Source organism: Mauremys mutica, chromosome 1, assembly GCF_020497125.1.
Source record: "Mauremys mutica isolate MM-2020 ecotype Southern chromosome 1, ASM2049712v1, whole genome shotgun sequence".
Classification (NCBI taxonomy): domain Eukaryota; kingdom Metazoa; phylum Chordata; order Testudines; family Geoemydidae; genus Mauremys; species Mauremys mutica.
This window is the reverse complement of record NC_059072.1, coordinates 210,471,697-210,491,427: the sequence shown is the minus strand read 5'-3', so window position 1 is coordinate 210,491,427 and position 19,731 is coordinate 210,471,697. Positions and strand designations below refer to the sequence as shown.

Below are 19,731 nucleotides of genomic sequence, written 5' to 3'. Positions count from 1 at the left end.
TAAGCCCTGAGATAGGCAGGGGAAAGTCTAGTTTGAGAAATCCGCTTTGGGGCTGCAGCGAGGGCTCAAAGCAGCTTGTTAGCTGTGGGGTGGCAGCTGTTCTTAGGTGGCTTTGCACCTCTTGGTCAGCAGAAACTAAGGTGCATAGGGGACTTGAAACCTGTCAGGCTGAGTGGCAGCTGAGTGGTGGTTTTGAGAATATCAGTGACACTTAAATGGTGGACCCAGGTGCCCAAAGAGGCAGGTAGGCACCTAAATACCTCTGTGGATCTGTCCTTAACTTCTCTGTGAAGCAGGGCCAGCTCCAGCTTTTTTGCCACCCCAAGCGGCAAAGTGAACAACAACAACAACAACAAAGCCGTGATCGGCGGCACTTCGGCAGCAGCCCTACCACGCCACTTCAATTCTTTGGTGGCAATTCGGCGATGGGTCCTTTGCTCCGAGAGGGACTGAGGCACCCACCGCCGAATTGCCGCTGAAGACCCGAATGTGCTGCCCCTTTCCATTGGCCACCCCAAGCACCTGTTTCCTTTGCTGGTGCCTGGAGCCGGCCCTGCTGTGAAGGCTCATATAGATCAAATGCTCATCATGGAGAGGTAGGGCCAACATACCACAGTAGACATTCCTGGAGTAAAAATTAGAATCTGGCACCTTTGTTCTGATACCCTTTAAAGGGAGTCAGTGCTTGCCAGAAAAACTACTAATATGCTAAGGAAAAAGGAAGCAAGTAATAAAACATATTTTGGATCAAACACTGACATTCTGTTGCACACATGTGAAACACCGGAAAGAACACAGTGCTGCTTTAAAAGAACGAAGACCAAAATGAGCCACCATATTAGCTCAATATTTGTCTAAAAAAATATAAACCCACAAGATACAGACAGCTACACTCAGCCCATAATGTTCTGGGAAAGAATATGGTAATTTGGCTGCCGGTCTTCGTGAGGGCGGCAGTCAGGGAGCCTTCGGCGGCGTTTCTGCAGGTGGTCTGCTGGTCCCATGGCTTCGGCGGCAATTCAGCAGCAGGTACGCTGAAGATGCGTGACTGGAAGATCACTCGCAGAAACGCCGCCGAATCCACGTGACCAGCAGACCTCCTGCAGAAATGCCTGACTGTCGTGCTTGGGATGGCAAAAAACATAGAGCTGCCCCTGCTTGGCAATTTTAGAATGTGGTTGGATTCACCTTATAGCTATGGAAAGTGGATCTACTACATATTACCCTATATTGGAGGCGATAAAGAACTCAATGAATTTGCAATGGGAGGTTATATATGGGGAGAGAAGGAAATCAAGTGAAGTGACAGAGGGGGAAGAGAAATAAATACATAAGTACATCCCCTATTATGTATATGTCAACAGAAAATAAAATATAATCAAATGCATTTGAAGATTTAATATTGGTTTAAAAAATAATCTCTATTTAGAGACTGGCATTGAGTAACCAACCATCCACTGAGGAGTCATCGACTACAGTAGTCATTTGACAGGTTGAGTTTGTGATGGTACCATACTGGATTGCACCCTCTCATCCCCTTGGCCTGCAAGTTTAGTTTGTAACAATTCTTCTGGGAGAAAATCCTGGTCTTGTGAAAGTTGGTCCTATAGAAGTCAATGGTAAAATTCACACTAGGAGGTAGCCCACTGAAGTCCGTGGGAGTCTTTCCATGGTCTTCAATGACCCTTGGATCTAGCTCCTAGTGCCTAGAGCCATGCGTACCAAAGGAGCTAGGTAAGTGCTAATGGTAACCTTTCAAAAACATATTTTTACTAGGTAAATACATTGTGCATGGATGCTAGGTGCATACTATAGCTGCCACGTTAAAGGTAAATTGAAAAACTGAAATTGAGTTAAATACACAGGTAGGTGCTGAGTGTTTGCATCAATCATGCTGAGCACAGAAGTATGTTTTAAAAATGTATTTTCTTCTCCAAAATTCACTCAGACTATCCCAGAATGTATCCGTCTCTGACATCATTAATGGGGGAGGGCACCATGGGTGGCAAGGAGATTCTAGTACTGGAAAGCTTCCTCATTTCACTAATTTGTAGTTACCATGGATACATAGGGACCATTAATTGCTTCAAACTTATTAGAAAAGTCTGGTATAAAAATCTTTTGTTTATGTATTCCTTTAATTTTACATTAAGATAAAGTGAGGCTCAGCTTGCAACATCTGTGAAAAACTGAATGATGTGTCAAGTTATAGTTCCCTACAGCAGGGTTTAGCGTGGGGGGAAAAAAAAAATAAGTGATGGTGCTCGCCTATGCTCTGCCTATTCACAATACCAGAATGAAATTCCACTCCATGGAGACTGTGCAGGTATTCCTAACATGATCATACTTGCTGTGCTTTGGTCAACAGTCAGGGCCGGCTCCAGGCACCAGCTTATCAAGCAGGTGCTTGGGGCAGCAACTCCGGAGCGGGGCGGCACTTTCAGGTATTCGGCGGCAATTCAGCGGAGGATCCTTCACTCCCGCTGCAGATCGCGATCGATTGTGATCGTGGCTTTTTTTTTTTTTTTGGCTGCTTGGGGCGGCAAAATCCCTGGAGCCGGCCCTGTCAACAGTAATAGAATATTAATATTTAAATGATCATATTTAGGTTTCAGGGTTAACAGCCCATTCAGAAATTAGGGTAGCTCACACCTCGGGACCAGCTATGTTTCTGCAGACTCAGGCAGATATCACTTCATTGGCTTACATTAATTTTGCCATTTGAAAGTCACCTTTGGAAGCATGAAGACTAAATACTTCGTTGTTTTAAAAAGAAGTCTTGGATCACAAGATGGCAGCTGCAGTAGTAAAATACCAGCTCAATTAGGCCTCTGCCCTCGGTGATGTCACACATGTTCCATTACTCTGGAATGTTGTGAGATAATAGAATAGTTGTTTATTATAGAGGCAAACTGCTACGTGAATACATGGATGGCCAGATTTTTAGAAGGTATTTAGGCATTGCTCCTCTCTGCATTGCAAGACCTAAGAACCATTTTCAGAAGTGACTTTGGCACTGAGGAGCCTAAATTCAATTGACTTTAATTGAAACTTGGACTCCTAGAGGCTAAACCCACAAAGGAACTTGCATTGCAACACCTAACGTTTAGGTGCTCTGCCACCCAGTGTAATCTACAGCCTTGAGTTGGGTGCCCAGGCTACCTTTACAATCAATGGGGAGAGTTAGGCACCTAAGAAAGGGATTTACAGAACCAGCAAGCTGAGTGGGAAACTGCCTAAACTAGCCAAAGCGGGAATGCCAGGGACAGGACCTAAGTCCAGCCCCTTAAAAAGGTAGCTAGGTACCTAACTCTGGGTCATAGGGAGATGCCTATCTTCACTCAGGATTCACAGCAATGAATCATTTCCTAGAGTTAAGTGCCTAAGGGTCTAGGCATTATGTAACTGGCTCTAGCCCTATGTAAGTTTTGAAAATGGAATTGAAGCCTTGCAATGTTGAATGGAGCAACTCTTAAATACCTCTAAAAACCTAGGCCTCAGAGCCTAATCCAAGCCTGTCAAAGTCAAGTTTCGGATCAGTCCCTTAGATTCCGGAATCTCAGAAAATAGCTTGACTTTCAGATAACCTACCTTCTCAAAACAATATTTCTGGATGCATTGATCATCCTTCAAAAAGCATTTCCTTTGTGGTTTGAGTGAGGACTAATTTAAACTGTATGCTTTAAAAAAAATTAAGTTCTACTCCTTGCCTTGCTCAGCACAGTCTGTGAGCTTAAAGACCCTGCCTTAACTTCCGGTGACAGGTATCTGAACCATGTATGGTGCATATGGAAGGTGGACGTGGCATGCATTTCTATTTTAGCTAGCCACGTTGTTCAAGTGAAGTGCTGGTGAAGAGAAGAGTGTGAACTCCTAAAATCCCACTTCCCATGCTGACTAAAATCAGGATGGGATAGACAGGTGACAGACTACATATCTGTGGAAGAGACTGCCAACCACATGGTCCTTACAGCACTCCTGCCAACAGAGCTACTTGCCAGTAGCTTTAGGAGAAGCTGTGAAACTCTTCCACGCAGAGAGGGGAACTCGGCCACCACAGCAATCTGCTAATATGTCTAAATGTGGGGGAGGACAGTAGAGGGACATGGAGGAAAAATCCTCTCCAACATTTTAGCTGTGGAATGAAGGCATAAAAATGTGTCTGCTCTTCAATGATTGAGCTTGGCAGTAATAACCAAAAAACTAAAATAAAGCATTTGTGACTGTCTCGTGGTGCTCTGTATCTATCCATTTGCCTTTATATGAATGTTTCCAGCCTTATTTCTTCTTGTACTCTTTTCTGTTTGCCACTATACATTTCACACGTTTTATTGTGTGTATATGTACATACACTGACATTTCCAAAAGTTGCTAGTGATTTTGGGTGCCCAACGTGAAAGACTTAAGGGGGGGCTGAGTTTGCACAGCATTGGTGATAATCAGATCCCTTTTAAAGGGTGGCAAGTTAGTCACACAAAAATGGAGGCACCCAGAATCAGTCACTTGTAAATAGGCAGATCATAATCTCTATCAGGTGTCTCCTTGCAAAAATCTCTTCAGTAACAAACCTCCTGACTCGGCAAGAGTTCTTTCTGCCCAAGTCCTGCAGTACTGAAAAATGCACACCGCAGGGTTAAGTTGAGCTTTATAGAAGATGCGCTGATGGGATTTTGGAATTAATCTGCGGATTTTACTCAAATAAAAATAGATTTTTCTTAATTAATGGCTAGTCAACTATTTGTTCCATGTTTCCCAGAGCACTGCTGTCCTTCTTACAGGGGCGGCTCCAGGCCCCAGCACGCCAAGTGCGTGCTTGGGGTGGCATGCCGCGGGGGGCGCTCTGCCGGTCGCCGGGAGGGCGGCAGGCGGCTCCGGTGGACCTCTCACAGGCACGCCTGCGGGAGGTCCACTGAAGCCACGGGACCAGTGGACCGCAGGACCAGTGGACCCTCTGCAGGCATGCCTGCGAGAGGTCCATCGAAGCCACAGGACCGGCGACCGGCAGAGCGCCCCCCGCAGCATGCTGCTGTGCTTGGGGCGGCGAAATGTCTAGAGCCGCCCCTGCCTTCTTATTGGTATTACAACTGCACCTAGGTGTCCAGCCAACATCCAGGACCCACTGTGCCAGTGACCGTACAGCCGTACACATAAGTGTCCATGCGCTACTATTTTAGACAATTTCCCTCATTTTGGCAATTACTGTCATAATAAAAAAAAAACACACCTAAAATTGCATGAAGGTGTTGGTTAAACTTAAATGACAACAGAAAAAGCAGTCAGCAGCAAAACAGACAATTCTGTAGATAACGTGGTTAAAGTGTAAACTCTTGGATTCAGGGACTGTCTACTACTTTGGGTTTGCCTAGCACACTGGGTCCCCATTCTTATTTGGTCCTCAGGCACTACTGTAACAAACATGATTAATAATAACAACTAAAATAATAAGTTAATGTGCATTAGCCTTTTGATATACATAGACTGCTGCATAAAAAGTATGGTAGTTACAGTGGCAAGCCCTAAGTCAAGAGAAATTGACAGGACCCAATTCTAGAGGAAAGCATTAATGCTTTTCTTAGAGATCCTGTGCCTTTTCTGCCATTTCAGCTGAACCCTTCTTATACTAGGATCTTTTGGATTAACATTTCACATTCCACAGAGTGGCATGGACCACATAGGTTAGAGATGACACATAGAAAGAAAGATCTTATGTTTACATGCCACAAACTCATTGGAAGTATATGAGGATTTTTTTTCTTGCTATTATGAGTCAAGTTTTAAGCTCTGTCTGTTCTGGCACAAAACAGCCATAGTGCAGGTTTAAGGCAAAGCCATATTAAAGATAAACAGCATCACAGAGAGGAAAAAATAGAATACAGTAAGAGAGGACCCCTGTAGTACAAAGCCCATATAAACTGGGTTTTAGGGTGGAAATTCTGTGGGCAGGAGCGCCACCAGCTTTTTTGCCGCCCTAGGTGGTGGAAGGTCCCGCCCCCGAAATGCTACCGCCGACTGGGGCTGCCGAAGATCCGGCCTCCACCCCCCAAACGTTAGCGCCCTAGGCGACCGCTTAGGTCGCCTAATGGGTTGAGCCGGCCCTGTCTTTGGCACCTAGGGTGAATGGAAGTTACTCTTCCATCTATAGGCAGGCCACAGAGCTATGATGCAGTCCTCCCCATCTATGTCCCTGGCTATTCTCATCTTCTGGTCAGGAATACCAGCTGCTGCCCTTCTGTGCCTATGACATTATGCATGTCCAATGGCCAGAAAAATAATCAGAGCTAGCTCCTCTGCTCTGGCCTACTTAGGACTTCGAAAAAGCTTTAAAACACCTTGTGCTGACTTACAAAAGAAAAACAAGTTAAAATGAAAAGCAAGAATGCAAAATCATAGCTGAAATGCTGACCCTTCTCCATGCACAGCAGAGTGAGTAGGATACAAATAATTGTTAAGAGCTTTAGAAGAGCAGGATTCTCAGAGCACATACTGTTGAGCAGCAATAGAGAACCTACAGTTGTTGCCATAAGAGAGTCAACTTTTACCAAAAGTTACTAATTTTTAAATTTAATCTAGGAAACAGCTGATAGATCCAACTCCCCCCCAAGCCTCCATGTTTGACATGCAACCGTCATTCTTTTGCCTGAGGAAGGCTGGATGTAGCTGCCTCTGGTTCTCCCTATTTGCACTGAACTGGAAGGAGAAGTTGCTGTAGAACAGTCTGAAATGCTCTCTTCCCTCACGGTGGGTTGCTTTACCTGCATAGAGCTCCTAGCCCAGCCCTACCCACCTGAAATCAAAAGGAGCTAGTGTCAAGCTCAGTTCTGCACATGGTGGCACATTGTTACTGCTAGGCCACCCCTAAAGCCTGCCTCTCTCAATGTACTTTTACAGAAAGCTTCACTTTCTTCTTCCAATCAGTTAAATGTGAGCATTGGAAGTAGGGTGACCAGACGTCCCAATTTTATCAGGACTGTCCCGATATTTGCTTGTTTGTCCCGCGTCCCAACCGATGTTCGATCGGGACACTGGACAAACAAGCAATTTTGCCCTCCGCTCAGGCACAGGTAGATCCCGGAGGGGCACTCGCCCCCCTTCCCCCAGCCCCGCCCCCTCATTCCTCCATTGGATCCCTCCCCAAATCCCCGCCCTGGCCCCACCCCCTCACTGCCCCATTGGATCCCTCCCCAAATCCTTGCCATGGCCCTGCCTCTTCCCCAAGCACGCCAGATTCCTCCTCCCTCCCAGGCTTCTGCTGATCAGCTGTATGGTGGCGCAAGCCTGAAGGGTGGGGGGTGGTCCCCAGCACTCACCCTGCGAACTGCTCCAGTGCAGCTTCTGGTGGCGAGGGCACTCCGGCACTTATTTATTTATTTATTTTTCTGCGGCCGGCAGAAAATTTGTTTTCCCCTCTGCCTCCCCCCGTGTTCCGATATTTCATTCTTGGCATCTGGTCATCCTAATTGGAAGCGCTCAGACAGCCAAAGAATCTCTCTGAGATGGAAGTTTAGCAGTATTTCATGATTCAACACTCCAATGAAAATAAACCTTAAGTAACAAATGAATGAAAACTAGAACAAAACAAAACTATTCTGAATCAGAGCTACCAGAGTAGTGCATGAGTATGTTAGAACCTTCTCCTGGCCTCTGCTGTTGCCATCTGAAGCAAAAGAAATAGTTAGAGCTGGCTGAAAAATGGGGGGGCAGGGGAAGTCTTGTGAAACAATGCAAAACTCTGACATTTTGTTTTCAAAAATTGTTCCATTTCAAAGCTTGCAAAACACACAGTTTTGTGAAATGGTCTCAATTTTTCTAGAAAAATATAGACTTTGGTAAATTAGAGTTTGAATTTCTAATTTTCATTTTTGCCCCTTTTTACCTCTCCCCTCTATTTTTGGCTTCTGAGTGCAATAAAATGAATGTTAAACAGGGTTCCCCCACCCCCCATTTTCTCTCATTTTTCAGTTTCCTTTTTCTCTTTGCTCCTCTGTAAAATTTCAAGATCTTTCCAACCTTTTCAAAAGTTACAGAACAGTGGAGATACTGGGCTTCATTTTTAATTTTACCAGTCTGTAATTTTCAGAGAGTTTAGGAAATTTTGAAAAGTTAGAGTGGCAAAAGGAAAAAGGGGTTAACCCGCAAACCCTCCCCCTCCTCATTCAGTGGGAAAAGGAAGAGTCAAGAAAAGGGAATTGTTTTTTAAATTTTTAGTTTAGACAAATACTGGACATTTTAAAAGCTTTTTGAGCTTTTTTCCTCTGAAAATTTTTTTTAAAGAAAAATTTTAAACATCTCTATGAATATACCTAGTGAGGTCTGAGCATAAGGAATCTTTCCCAGGTTTGATTTCACATTTCTCCTGTTGTCTGGGAAAAGCCTTTGGTCATATATTTTGGTTGGCTCTTTTAAGACTGAAATCTGAGTAGAATAAATTATTTTTCTTTAGTTTGTTACTGATCAGTGCTCTGTATTTATTTTCACAAGCCAAGGTCTTGACCCTGCAAAGATTTAAACAGCAGTTAACTTTGTACACTGTCAATAGTCCCATTGACATTCACAGCAAGTAAAATTAAGCATGTGCATAAGTGTTTGCAGAACTGGGGGATACTTTCCCCCAAATATGGTAATCTGATATATGGCTGAAAACGAGCATCCAACAGCAGTTTAATAATTTTTGCAGCATTTTCCTTCTAAACAGTTGTTCTTGGCAGAGAGCCAATTTATATAATATATAAATTCTGTATTTTCAGCAGGCTTGGGATCCTCCTCACCTAACTCATAAGGTATGTCTTCTGCTCCTTCCTGGGCCAGTCATGATACTGCTGTGATGACAGTATAGAAAATTCATTACTCAGAGGGATTGTGGAAAAAAGTAGGGTACATGCCTAGTGCTGCAAGGCACAGGAAATTAAAAGCAAACAACAAAGCAGGTGGAATGAGCTGACAAGGTGAAAAACCACAACTGGTGTCTTTGTGACATCATTTACCTTCTGCATATCATTGTTTGGGAACGAACTATTGTTAAGCAACAATTTTATGGAATTCAATCACAGTTCCAAAGCCTTTCCTGGTATATTCAAAAGGGATTTGAGAAATGATTATTTTATGACATGTATAGAATTGAACATGAAGTTAAAGATTTCAAAGAAAGTTACAGTATAGATCAAGAAAATAGAGATAATGAATTTTAAAAATGCTATGGAATGAGAATCAGAAAATGACTTAATAATTTACTTTGTAAATTGGAGTGATTCAGAGGCCATCTGTTTCATTTTCCCCACCCCAGAATCATATGCACTCTGTTTATGGTGGGCAATTGAGATTTCAGATCATTCAAAACAAACATAACTACACATGCCTAAGAGCCGGATTTTAAAAAGCTATTTAGTAGGGGTAATTGGAAAACTTTTGATGTACTTTTGCTGGAATATGCCATTCTGTTGAAGTCAAAATGTTTAATGAAATAGTGTCAATTTCACTGACATTTAATTTGGAGAATAAAAGAGAGGGAAAAAAAAAAAGAGTTCCAACCATGTTGAATGTTCCATTTCACTTCCTTTCAAAATGATGGTTCATTTCATTTTTTTTTTTAAATTGTGTTATAATACATGCAAAAATAAAAAGGCCATTGTCAAAATGAAATGCCTCACTGAAAGTCAGTGGCATTAAAGTGCCCAAATCACTTCTGAAAATAAGATTTAGGCTTGTAAGTTACATAGAGAAACACTTAAATACCTTTAGAAATCCGGGCCTGAGTGACTGGAGCTTGTGCAAGCCATAATTTCACTATAGCATAGATCCTACTCCATGCTCTTCCTCCTTAGCAGACTACATAGTGCAGGTTTAAGGCAAAGAGTGCATCCAGCATAAAGGAAATGCCCTCCCTTGCCTCCCTGGCTTAGAGGGGTATGCTAGGGAGCATGGCTGGGTACATTGTACTCCACCAATTCTTTGGGCATGTTCTAAATCAGTTATACTCAGGCTGAGGCTTGCGAGCTGCAAATGGCTCTTTAATGTGAATCCAGCACAGGATATTAAAACACTGATTATTAACCAGTCAGGATGCTTTTACTATGTTATTAACCAATTGTAGTTGATAAAATAATAATACTGGATCATTTTGTTGCAGGAATAATAGTAAATGAAACAATGTCTTCACACTACTGTGGCTCTTTTGAGTAATGTTGATCACTGATTTGGCTCACAAACCACCGAGATCCGAATATCATTGGTCTAAATCATCAGCAAATCTGAATCTTGCCATAGCAGATTTTAACAGTGGGAAATTCATGGGTGACCCAATTGGACATAAATAGACAACAGCTTATACTGGACTAAAATAATCCTGTACACGGAACAGGTATAAAATGCAACTATACAAATTGCACCACGGTAGGGGAAAGAATACATTGGGTCAGTCAGCAACAACAGAACAGAGCCTGTACAGGATGTGATCTTGTAGCAGCTTTTCCTGAGAGCAACCCCCCAGTTAGTTGACTTGGGCTGAACGTTGCATGGTCTCTAAAGGTCTCACGCAATAGAATCCCCCGTGAGACTTGCTATTTTTACCTTGTCTTCTCCACTGTATTCAAATAAGCAAAGCTATCGGTATTATATATTTCTCATTAGGCCTGTGAGCTTAGATTAAATGATTAGGTGTATTAAACAGCTATGGTACTGTACTGAGGGTAATTCAGGGAGTGATTTAGATACTCCAATGTAAAACCAGGATAGGGTATATTTATTCAACACCATGTGAGCTTTTGTTTTGCTATCACCAGATTGTAAATTATTTCTCCCAGGTTTTAAGATTTGGATTATATACATTTTATAGTAGCCCAAGGGGTGATAGATGCTGGACAAACATATCAAAATTTATCCTTGCTTTGAAGTTCTTACAGTTTAAGGCTCCTCTGAACAGACCAGCTACCCTCTTGTGGCCTGAGGTCACTCTTCAGCAGTGCTGCCTCAGTTTCCCTATTTTCAGGACACTCAAACTACCAAAACAAACTATTTTCTGGTCCAGCAACATCTTTCCTTGGGACTGGATTTATTAAAATGACAAAAATCATTCCCAAAACAAGCTTCTTAATTATCCATTAAGTCCATACTCCCATGTTTCTCTCTAGGGTGTGTGTATCTCCCAGGACCTCCCCACCAGGAGCCTTTTCAGGAAGACTCAGGGTCCCCTGCTAGCACCTACTTGCTCCCAGCAGTCTCTCAATTTCTATCTGATACCTCAGGGTTCTCTGGTAGTCTGCTCACTCCAGAAGCCATTCCCTTCTTAGCAATCCCCTGCTGACATTTCTTATTCCAGCTTCACATCACATGGTTGGTTGGTTGGTTGGTTCATTGCTGTTGATGAGTTTTTCTCTCCCCTTTTCCCCCTGTCTTTTCCCCTAGCTTCCTGCTGTTCTTTACATCAGAATCAGCTCCTCCATACCCAGCTGCTTCTACTAATTAAGCCCCACACCAATGCCAGGTGTGGTGGGCAGGACTAATTGGACAGGGCTGACTAGCTTCAGGCCTATTGTTGTACCAATATAATAAAAACCAGCAGGATCTTATTAAGAGGGATAAGGCAAAGATGCCACATTTATTGTAAATACCATAACAAAACAAAAGACAATGTTTTCCTACTTGTTTCCATTACTACTTATTCCTTATACACACACACACACACATATTCATCCACACAATCATTCATTCAGGTTCTGTATAGATGTTATAGTTACCAGCCTAGATGTTGCTCATGCCAAGTTACTGGCCAGGTACCTTGGTCATGAGGATGGAGCCGAGTCTGTGTCAGATGCATCTGATGCTCCTGGAGGTTGGTATCAGAACCATAGACTCAAAGTCCTCAGTCTTTAGAGTCCAGTTTTATAGGGATTTTTCCCTATGTTAGTTCATAGGAGTTGCCTCATTCTGCTGTTGCTAAATCAATCAGCAGATGGCTGGCTCCATTCTGTCAGATGCTTGTTTTTCCTTCCTTTGAGGTGTGGTGGGTCATCTGGTTGATCCCACTTGACACCTTCTTCAGCCAACACTGAATTCTTCAGACTGGTAACTCCCTAACCATTCAGTCACATACATTCTCTATCTTAATCACATCTATTTCACTGTTTCTTTACTTTTTGGGGTGTTACCAATTTATGTGAGACTCCCTGTCTTTTAACAATTAAAGATAAAGTGAGATGAAAACTTACAGAGGGTGGGGGTCTCTATTTATACACTATAACAGCTACTGTTTTGGCTTACTTAGAGTTAATTAATGTTTAACAAGTTTTATACAAAGTATTTCTTTGAGCAGGCTTCACACAGACACAGCTGGTGGCTTGCAGGTTAGAATCACAAATTTACTTTTAACATAAACCTTTAGTTATGAGGCATCAATTAACAATAAGTCATTTTTCATATAAACCATGTCTAATATAAACCTTCTTTAATATCCCTACACTATGGCCCTTACAGGGGCAAGCCACCCTTTCGCCGCTCTGAACTGGCTGATCTCATCCAATCAGGGAGAACCCTGCATCCATGTGTAGCACATCCAGAATCAATGGGCTCAGAGGTCTGGCTTTGCACAGTACCCTATTTACAATGGCACCGGCCCACACTTAGGAAGGGGCCCATAGTACATCCCCTTACTACTGGTGGCTCCCTTGGGTTGGGGGATATGAGGGGAAGGTCAGGTCAGATGTGTGGTGAGGGCAGCAGGAGAGAGACTGTATGTCTGTCCCTCAGCTGAAGGCACAGCATGTCAGTGCCTTGTGCCAGCTGAAGGGCTCAGGGGAGCACAGTGGCCCCACCATGCCAGGCCTGAGCTGCGCAGAGACAGCAAGCGGGAGGCAGTGCTGTGTGTCTGGCCTCCCTGCCCCCCAGCTGCTAGTATCACTTGGTGGAGCGGGAGACCTCAATTTGGGTTTTCTGGCCGCTGCACAGATGGCTGGGCTCCCCCGTGGCACCCGAGCGCAGATTGTACAGCCCCTGCCTTGTCTTTGGGGTCTTGGGCCCTGGCCTGGCCTGGGGCAGTGCTGGCGGGAGGGCACTGCACATGCAGCTCCCCCACTCTGTGCACTCACCCTGGCCCTGCTGTTATTTGAATGCAGAGGCCAAACCGCAGTCATGGGAGTCTCGGACCATGCTGGGCAGGAGGTGGTGCCCGGTGGAAGTGCACCCCAACCAGTGGGTGCTCGTTGCACCAGGTGACCCCCCCCTTGGCCTAGGCCCCACAGAGCAGCTGGAGCCCCAAGCGCCCCATCCCCCCACAAGCACCCTTGGGGGATACTTGAGCCTTCCCGCCCCCCAAGCTTCCCTGGCCCACCTGTGCTCTGGGCCCAGCGTGGAGCTGCATCCGGCCAAACTGCAGTGAGGTGAGACCTGGCCTGGTTCGGTTCAGTTCAGTTCGGCAGAGAACAGGGGCGGATTGACAGCAGGGGGTGGCTCTGGAGTAGGGTGCCTGAGAGCGGTCTGGCTGGGAATTCCGAGGGGTCCAGTTTGGGAATATAGGTTCAGGAGGAGCCCTGTTCTGGTAGGCAGAGGGGAGGTTTTGGGTTATGAGTGGAGTCAGTTCATAGAGGAGTCTGATGTGGTTCAGGCTAGAAGGGGGTCTGCGCCAGTTTGGGGGCTTTGGACTGGAGAGGGATGCAGAGCTGATCCAGTCCCAGGGGGGTCGTTTTGGGGAGGGATGTGTGTCTGGTCTGATTTGGAGGGTTGGCCCAGTCTTTTGGGGGCACAGCTGGTCTTAATCCGAGTCTCTCTGCCTGACTAGTATGAATAATGATGATGTAAATAGAATGTATTAAAGTTTTTCATATTTTTTATTTTTAATATGTTTTAAACAGTTTTAAATCTGCCCCAATTTCATACAAAAGTTGAATTCAAGCCCTGGTAGTTCACATGAGAAATGTGAAAGGTGAGATAGTGTGATGGTTCCCTTTCAGTGGGAGCAGCACATGGCTGGTGTTTTGGCCAGCTTTGTTAGCTGTTTTTACCCATTGTGTTTTATTTTGTATTTTTTCTTTTATAATTCATGTTATGTATACGTGTGTGTATTCTTTTTGCTCTATACCATTGCTGGTACTGTAGGGGCAGCCAACTCCATCTGTCACTTAAACTTGTAAATCAAACCTGTGCAGCTGTGTGCTGTGTCAAAGACAACTTCTGTGTCAATCTCCTGTCTTTGACAATTGTTCCTCAGGGTGGGGGCGAGAATGAAATTAAATAAAAGAGAAACTTTTGTGCAGATCCTTGACAAATTTCCCTCCAAAACCGTTTTCAAACACATGCATTAGGTTGTGAAAGGGTAATTAAATCTTCATGCCCCCTTAATCCTTGGCATCCATTAAGATGGCTAATAAAGGTGCCAGTTGTGATACCAGCTTTGTGCTGGAGCATCTCACCCACTTGGAATGTGAATGAAACCACCATCTTCATATAGGCTGCTGCCATCAGATAAATAATGATGCTACTTTTATTTTGTAAAGTGCTTTGAGATCTACATAAAAATGCTATATAAGTGCTAATGATTACTTTCCAGCTTGGTCGTGTGTGTGTAAATAAAGAGCCTTGGTTCAATGTCATTCTTGAATCTGTAAAAATCATGGAAAGTTGGCAGTCCCTCTTTTGGAAAATTACAGTCATCCGGATACATGGCTGGCTGTTTGGCATGAAAATAAATTGAGACCAATTTTGCTGCTCTCAATGAGTAGGGGAAATTGCCCTTTATACAACTCACAGCTGTCCCAAGTCACCTTCTTCCAACATATATTTATAGATACTATCCACTAGACATGCAGACTTCAAAAGTAATCCATACTAAAAAGAACTCAATATTGCCAGTAAGGATATGTGCACTGTTTTTTACGTCTATCCTAGGAAGCTAGTTGGAAAGGGCTGTAGAAATTCTTGGCAGAAGCTCTACCATGAAGCAGTGAGACAGACACAGAGTGGCTTGAGAAAGAATACTTTTTCCTTCTTTCTAATAAAGTCCCTTTCTCCATGTTAGAAAAAAAAGTGGTTATTTCTGTGATTCTTTACCATTGTCACATTAAATTGCCCCTAACTCCACTCCTGGAGAATTCACATTTCTTATCTTTTCGGGTCCTAGAAGGTAAAATAAATCTCATGACAAATTAGCATCAACAAGCTCAAACATAATTATTTGTTGTCAAGCATGGTTTTATTTCACTGAAATCTTCTAAAACCTTTTCATTTAATTGCTATCTCAATGTTTGGCAACCAAAAGATCAAACATATCTTTCAGGACCATGGCTTTGATGATATATTGGAACTTGTTCCCTGACCCCAGTGGATATAGCTTTCTCTCCCTAAATATGCTTATTTCCTGTAATCTAATTTCCACCAGTAACTAAAGGATGAGAGTTGGAGGGAATCTTGGTTTTACACACAGTCCTGGAAGAGCTCCCATGGCTGGGCACTCACCAGGCTTCTGCATCTGGGCCTCTCACATGCGTCCTCTGTGCTCTATAGTTTCCTTTGGTCTGAATAGGCTGCAGCACAGCACTGTCTCTCCTCCGAGCCTCTCAAGCCCATTTCCTGGGAAAAGACTCCATCTGTTACCCCTTTATGGAAATGTGTCCCCATCGTCCAGCTGCCTTTGGCCCTCAGGACTCAGTGCTGTTCCCCCAGATTCCCCAGTACCTTAAGAATATCCTTTCACAGAGCTCCAACTTTGTGGGCACTCTAGTTTTACATGTATCAGAGGGGTAGCCATGTTAGTCTGGATCTGTAAAAAGCAACAATGAGTCCTGTGGCACCTTAAAGACTAACAGATGTATTGGAGCATGAGCTTTCATGGGTGAATACTCACTTCACACCCACGAAAGCTTATTCTCCAATACATCTGTTAGTCTCTAGTTTTACAGTTACATTTTCGGGGACACATGATAGTGAAAGCAAACAGATGCACTGACTTTGTAAGGGTTGTAAAAAAAATCACTCTTTCCTTTAGCTAGTACAAGAAATATACAGCTCTAGACATAAACACATCTATATGCATTTCCCTGCCTCTGTTTCCTCACCATTGCAGAATGTTCTTCAGTCATAGGTCAGAGTTCCCTAAGGAGTGCAGGATCCTTCCTCTCCCCCGGCCATCTTGCGCACGTCTTTTCTTCTAGAACACGGGCTTGCTCTGTTCTCTTCTCCCTCTCTCTAAAGTGGCTGCTACAAGAACCTTTCTTTTATAACCTCCAGCCCCCTTTTTCAGGTGACTCACTGATCAACCTCATCAGGTGGTTCAAAATCCATTAGCAGGTTATTTAGTGATTAGTTACCACCCCTGTAGAGTTCAAGCTTGAAAAACTGGCTTACCCTGGGTGACAGCCATTTTTTTGTCTATTTAAATGGATGATCATCAAAGCTTAACAACTTTCCATTGTTAGACCTGTGTCACCAGCTCTTGGACTTTTAGTCCAAGATGGAAATAAAGGACAACAGGAAGGCAAAGACCAGCCTTACAATCAAATTGGAGTTTGTTGTTTGGTAAAATATATAGAGAGAGTTCATAATCTCAGACAGAAGTAATAAATTGTGTGTAACCAGCACCCCCAAATTGTCACACCTGGATAGAGTCTAATGTGAATATTTTAGATGTTCTGGCGCTACCTTGGGGGAATCTGTTTTCCATGTCTCCATTTACACCACAGTGCATGGCGTACAATTTAGCATTATGTAACAATCACAATTCACACTAGTGTTTCTTCAGAGTAGGAAGCTTTGGAAAGGGCCACAGTACCTGAGCAGAAGTAGGGAAAAAGGTTCTAATGGTCACATATTGAAATAATCAATGGTACAAACGTTTTGGCAATAAATCTACCACTACACTGTCCTCTGCTTTGAATTGTTTCATCTCAGTGGAGCTTATACTCCTTGGCTGCAGAGCAGAAAGCTGTATCATCAGTACCTTTCATGTTGTGTAGAGTTTGTGACCAGAGGCTCTGTACTGCTTATAGCTGGACAAAAGGAGGGGCCACTGAAGTTTGACAAAAGACTTCCATGGAGCTACAGCTCTGTGAAATAGCACATACAGTACTACAAAAGAACCCAAGAAGCAAAGGCAACTCAGATATGCTCTATTTTATTATGCATACAATTTTGATTGTATCAGTGTTCGAGTTTCCTGATAGAAGACTGAATTAGATTAGTTTTTAGTCTACTTTTCTGTTCCCTACTACATTCATTGGTGTTTGATTATCACGTTGTGTACCTGACTTGTATTTATACTGATTTCCTATATTGAATAAGCTCTCCTTTATATTGTATTTTGGAACATTTTAAGGAAAAATATTGGGGCAAAAAAGTATCAGTATTAAAGCTCTCTATTCAGTGTGTCAGTGGCCTATAGTTAGCATCCAGATTTTCATTTGTAAAAGAATTTCAGATTTAAATCTTTTATTATTGCAAATTTGTCCTACCATATTTATTTTTCTTCTGCTTCATCTCACCTTATTCATCTATTTTCTTGTGTTCTTTCAACAGTTCTGCTTATGTAACATTTCTGTTTGAATTTATTCCACTAGAATAAGAGCTGCTCAAGCTCAATTTTGTCCTAACCCCAAACTATATATTTTGTGAAAGATGGGAATTGGTGGCTGAGTGAGTTAGTCACTATCTTTTGCCAGCTGGAATTGCTATTTGAATCCAATTGTTATTAAAATCATAGAAGACAAAGTTTTTGGTGGTCAAACTAAATATTTTTGAATCACATCCTGTAGCATAAGGCACATTCAGGCCCTCTTCATATTATCTAGAGTTTGTGGATTTTATCCGATTTATTTCCAAATTTTTAATAAAGGAAGGGACTCTGGATACATGTTGATTGTTACATGGCAGTGGTCTGTTTGTCATTGTGTTTGAGAGGATGTTATATCTGTACTTCAAAAGCTAAGAATGAATAGGAGTTCTGCAGGTTGTGCTATCTTTGGCCCTCAGGATCATATTCAGACAGCTCAGCATCAGAAAGAGGAAGACGGAAGCAGATCAGCCACCTTGTTTTATCAGTCTGTTTAACATACGGTATTTTAACTGACATCCCAGCCATCCATTACATTACTATTCTTCCACATCCTCTTCCTCTCCTCACGGATATGTTCCTAGTAGCCTAGGTACAGGAAATAGATACACCAGCAGGACTGATCTCAAGCACTACCATAAACGGTTGTATTGAGGAGATAGTAATTGGAAGAAAGTACTGTAAGCCTCTGGCAAACAAACCCACAGTCCAGGTCAGAAATAGGTTAATTAAAAGGAGATAAGCAAAGCTGCTGAGTTTTGAAATAGATAACATTAGTTGTGATTAACTTAGCTTTGAAACGTACTTAGCAGTTTTTCTTCTCATACAATCTATCTTCCCTCAATCTTAGTCTTTCGCATTCATTCTGAAAAAATATCATAATTAAGTGGTATTGAATTTACATTATTTTTCCTTTTTGACTATGAGCTGGCTACAGCTCTTATTGAAGTCAGTGAGAGTTTTGCACTTGACTTCAACGGGAGCAGAATCTGGCCCTATGTCTTTTTTTAATGCAGTATAGTAAGTAGACTTAGCAAAAAATGCATCACATACAGTTTAAGAGTTGTGATGATTTTGGATGCAGCAAACTCACATTTATCATGGATAAAAGATGGCAGGTCCCTAGGCCACAGGTACACTGAGGGCTCAGTTAAAGCTCCTAGAGCCAGTCATGTTAGGGAGCGGGATGTAGTGCCTGAGTGATAGTGATGGGACACCTTTTACCCGAGGAGGGCAGGAACAGGCACACAACCTCTAGCAGCCCTTGCTATACAAACTGCACAGGGAAAACCCCACATATGTTGACTAACAACAAAATGAGTCATATAGATTGCGGGTAACTGGGCAAGTAGTTACCTCTTTGCATATGCATACATCCCATTTGTGCATGCAGATGTGGGCTCTTGCTCACCTAATGCACATGTGCACCTTTTACTGGACACATCTGTTATGCAGAAGGGGACCTATAAAAATGTGGCCCATGCTTTCCTAGTGCTATTATATAATAAATGTTACATGGAGTCAAGCGCCGTGGAGAGTGATGACGAGTTCCTCTATCTAGGCTGCAAGAAGAGTTCAAAGGATCACAGCAGTGGGTCGATGAATAGATCTCACTGCGTTCGGCATGGAGTCCAGATCTCACTTTTGGAAGCAAAAAAGGTCTTTGCAGTGAGACAAAGTTCAGGATCTATCAAATCACTGTACACCTTGTATTGCTATAGGGGTCAGAAACCTGGGCCCTCTGACAGGCAGACTTGGAGCGGCTAGAGGCATTCTATGTGCACTGTCAGGGCCAAATCCTGAGCACAGAGTGGTTTGGTTGTGTGCAAAATGTCACAATATTACAAAGATCTGGCCTCCCTTCACTTGCTCACCATATTCTAAAGCAGCGTGCATGCTTTTTGGCCATGTTGCCAGGATGGATAAAAACACCCCAGCACACCATCCACTCAAATGCTCCATCAATTGGGCACAGGGATGCATGCCCTCATCTGAGCTGGGGCTGCCCCAGAGATTTGTGGAGTTGTAGGATTGAAACAGATCGGGACATTACATGATTCCTGCTGAAAAGCTGTCAGCCATGATCAATCTGACTGGCACAACAGCCTCTAGTGATGGTTATGTTCATGCCATCCACACAGAGAGGTTAGATAAAAACATAAATACTCTTGCTGGAAGGTTGCAACGTAACACTACTTTATTTC

At 43.1% G+C, this 19,731-nt stretch overlaps 1 long non-coding RNA gene across 1 annotated transcript in view; it reads right to left on the bottom strand.

Annotated features, from left to right (window-relative positions):
- Positions 1-11,385, bottom strand: part of LOC123353406 — a 41,212-nt gene extending 29,827 nt beyond the window's left edge. The window contains exon 1 of the long non-coding RNA XR_006574498.1: positions 11,233-11,385. This is a non-coding gene — a long non-coding RNA (uncharacterized LOC123353406). The remainder of the gene's footprint in view (positions 1-11,232) is intronic.
- Between the last annotated feature and the right edge of the window lie 8,346 nt (positions 11,386-19,731).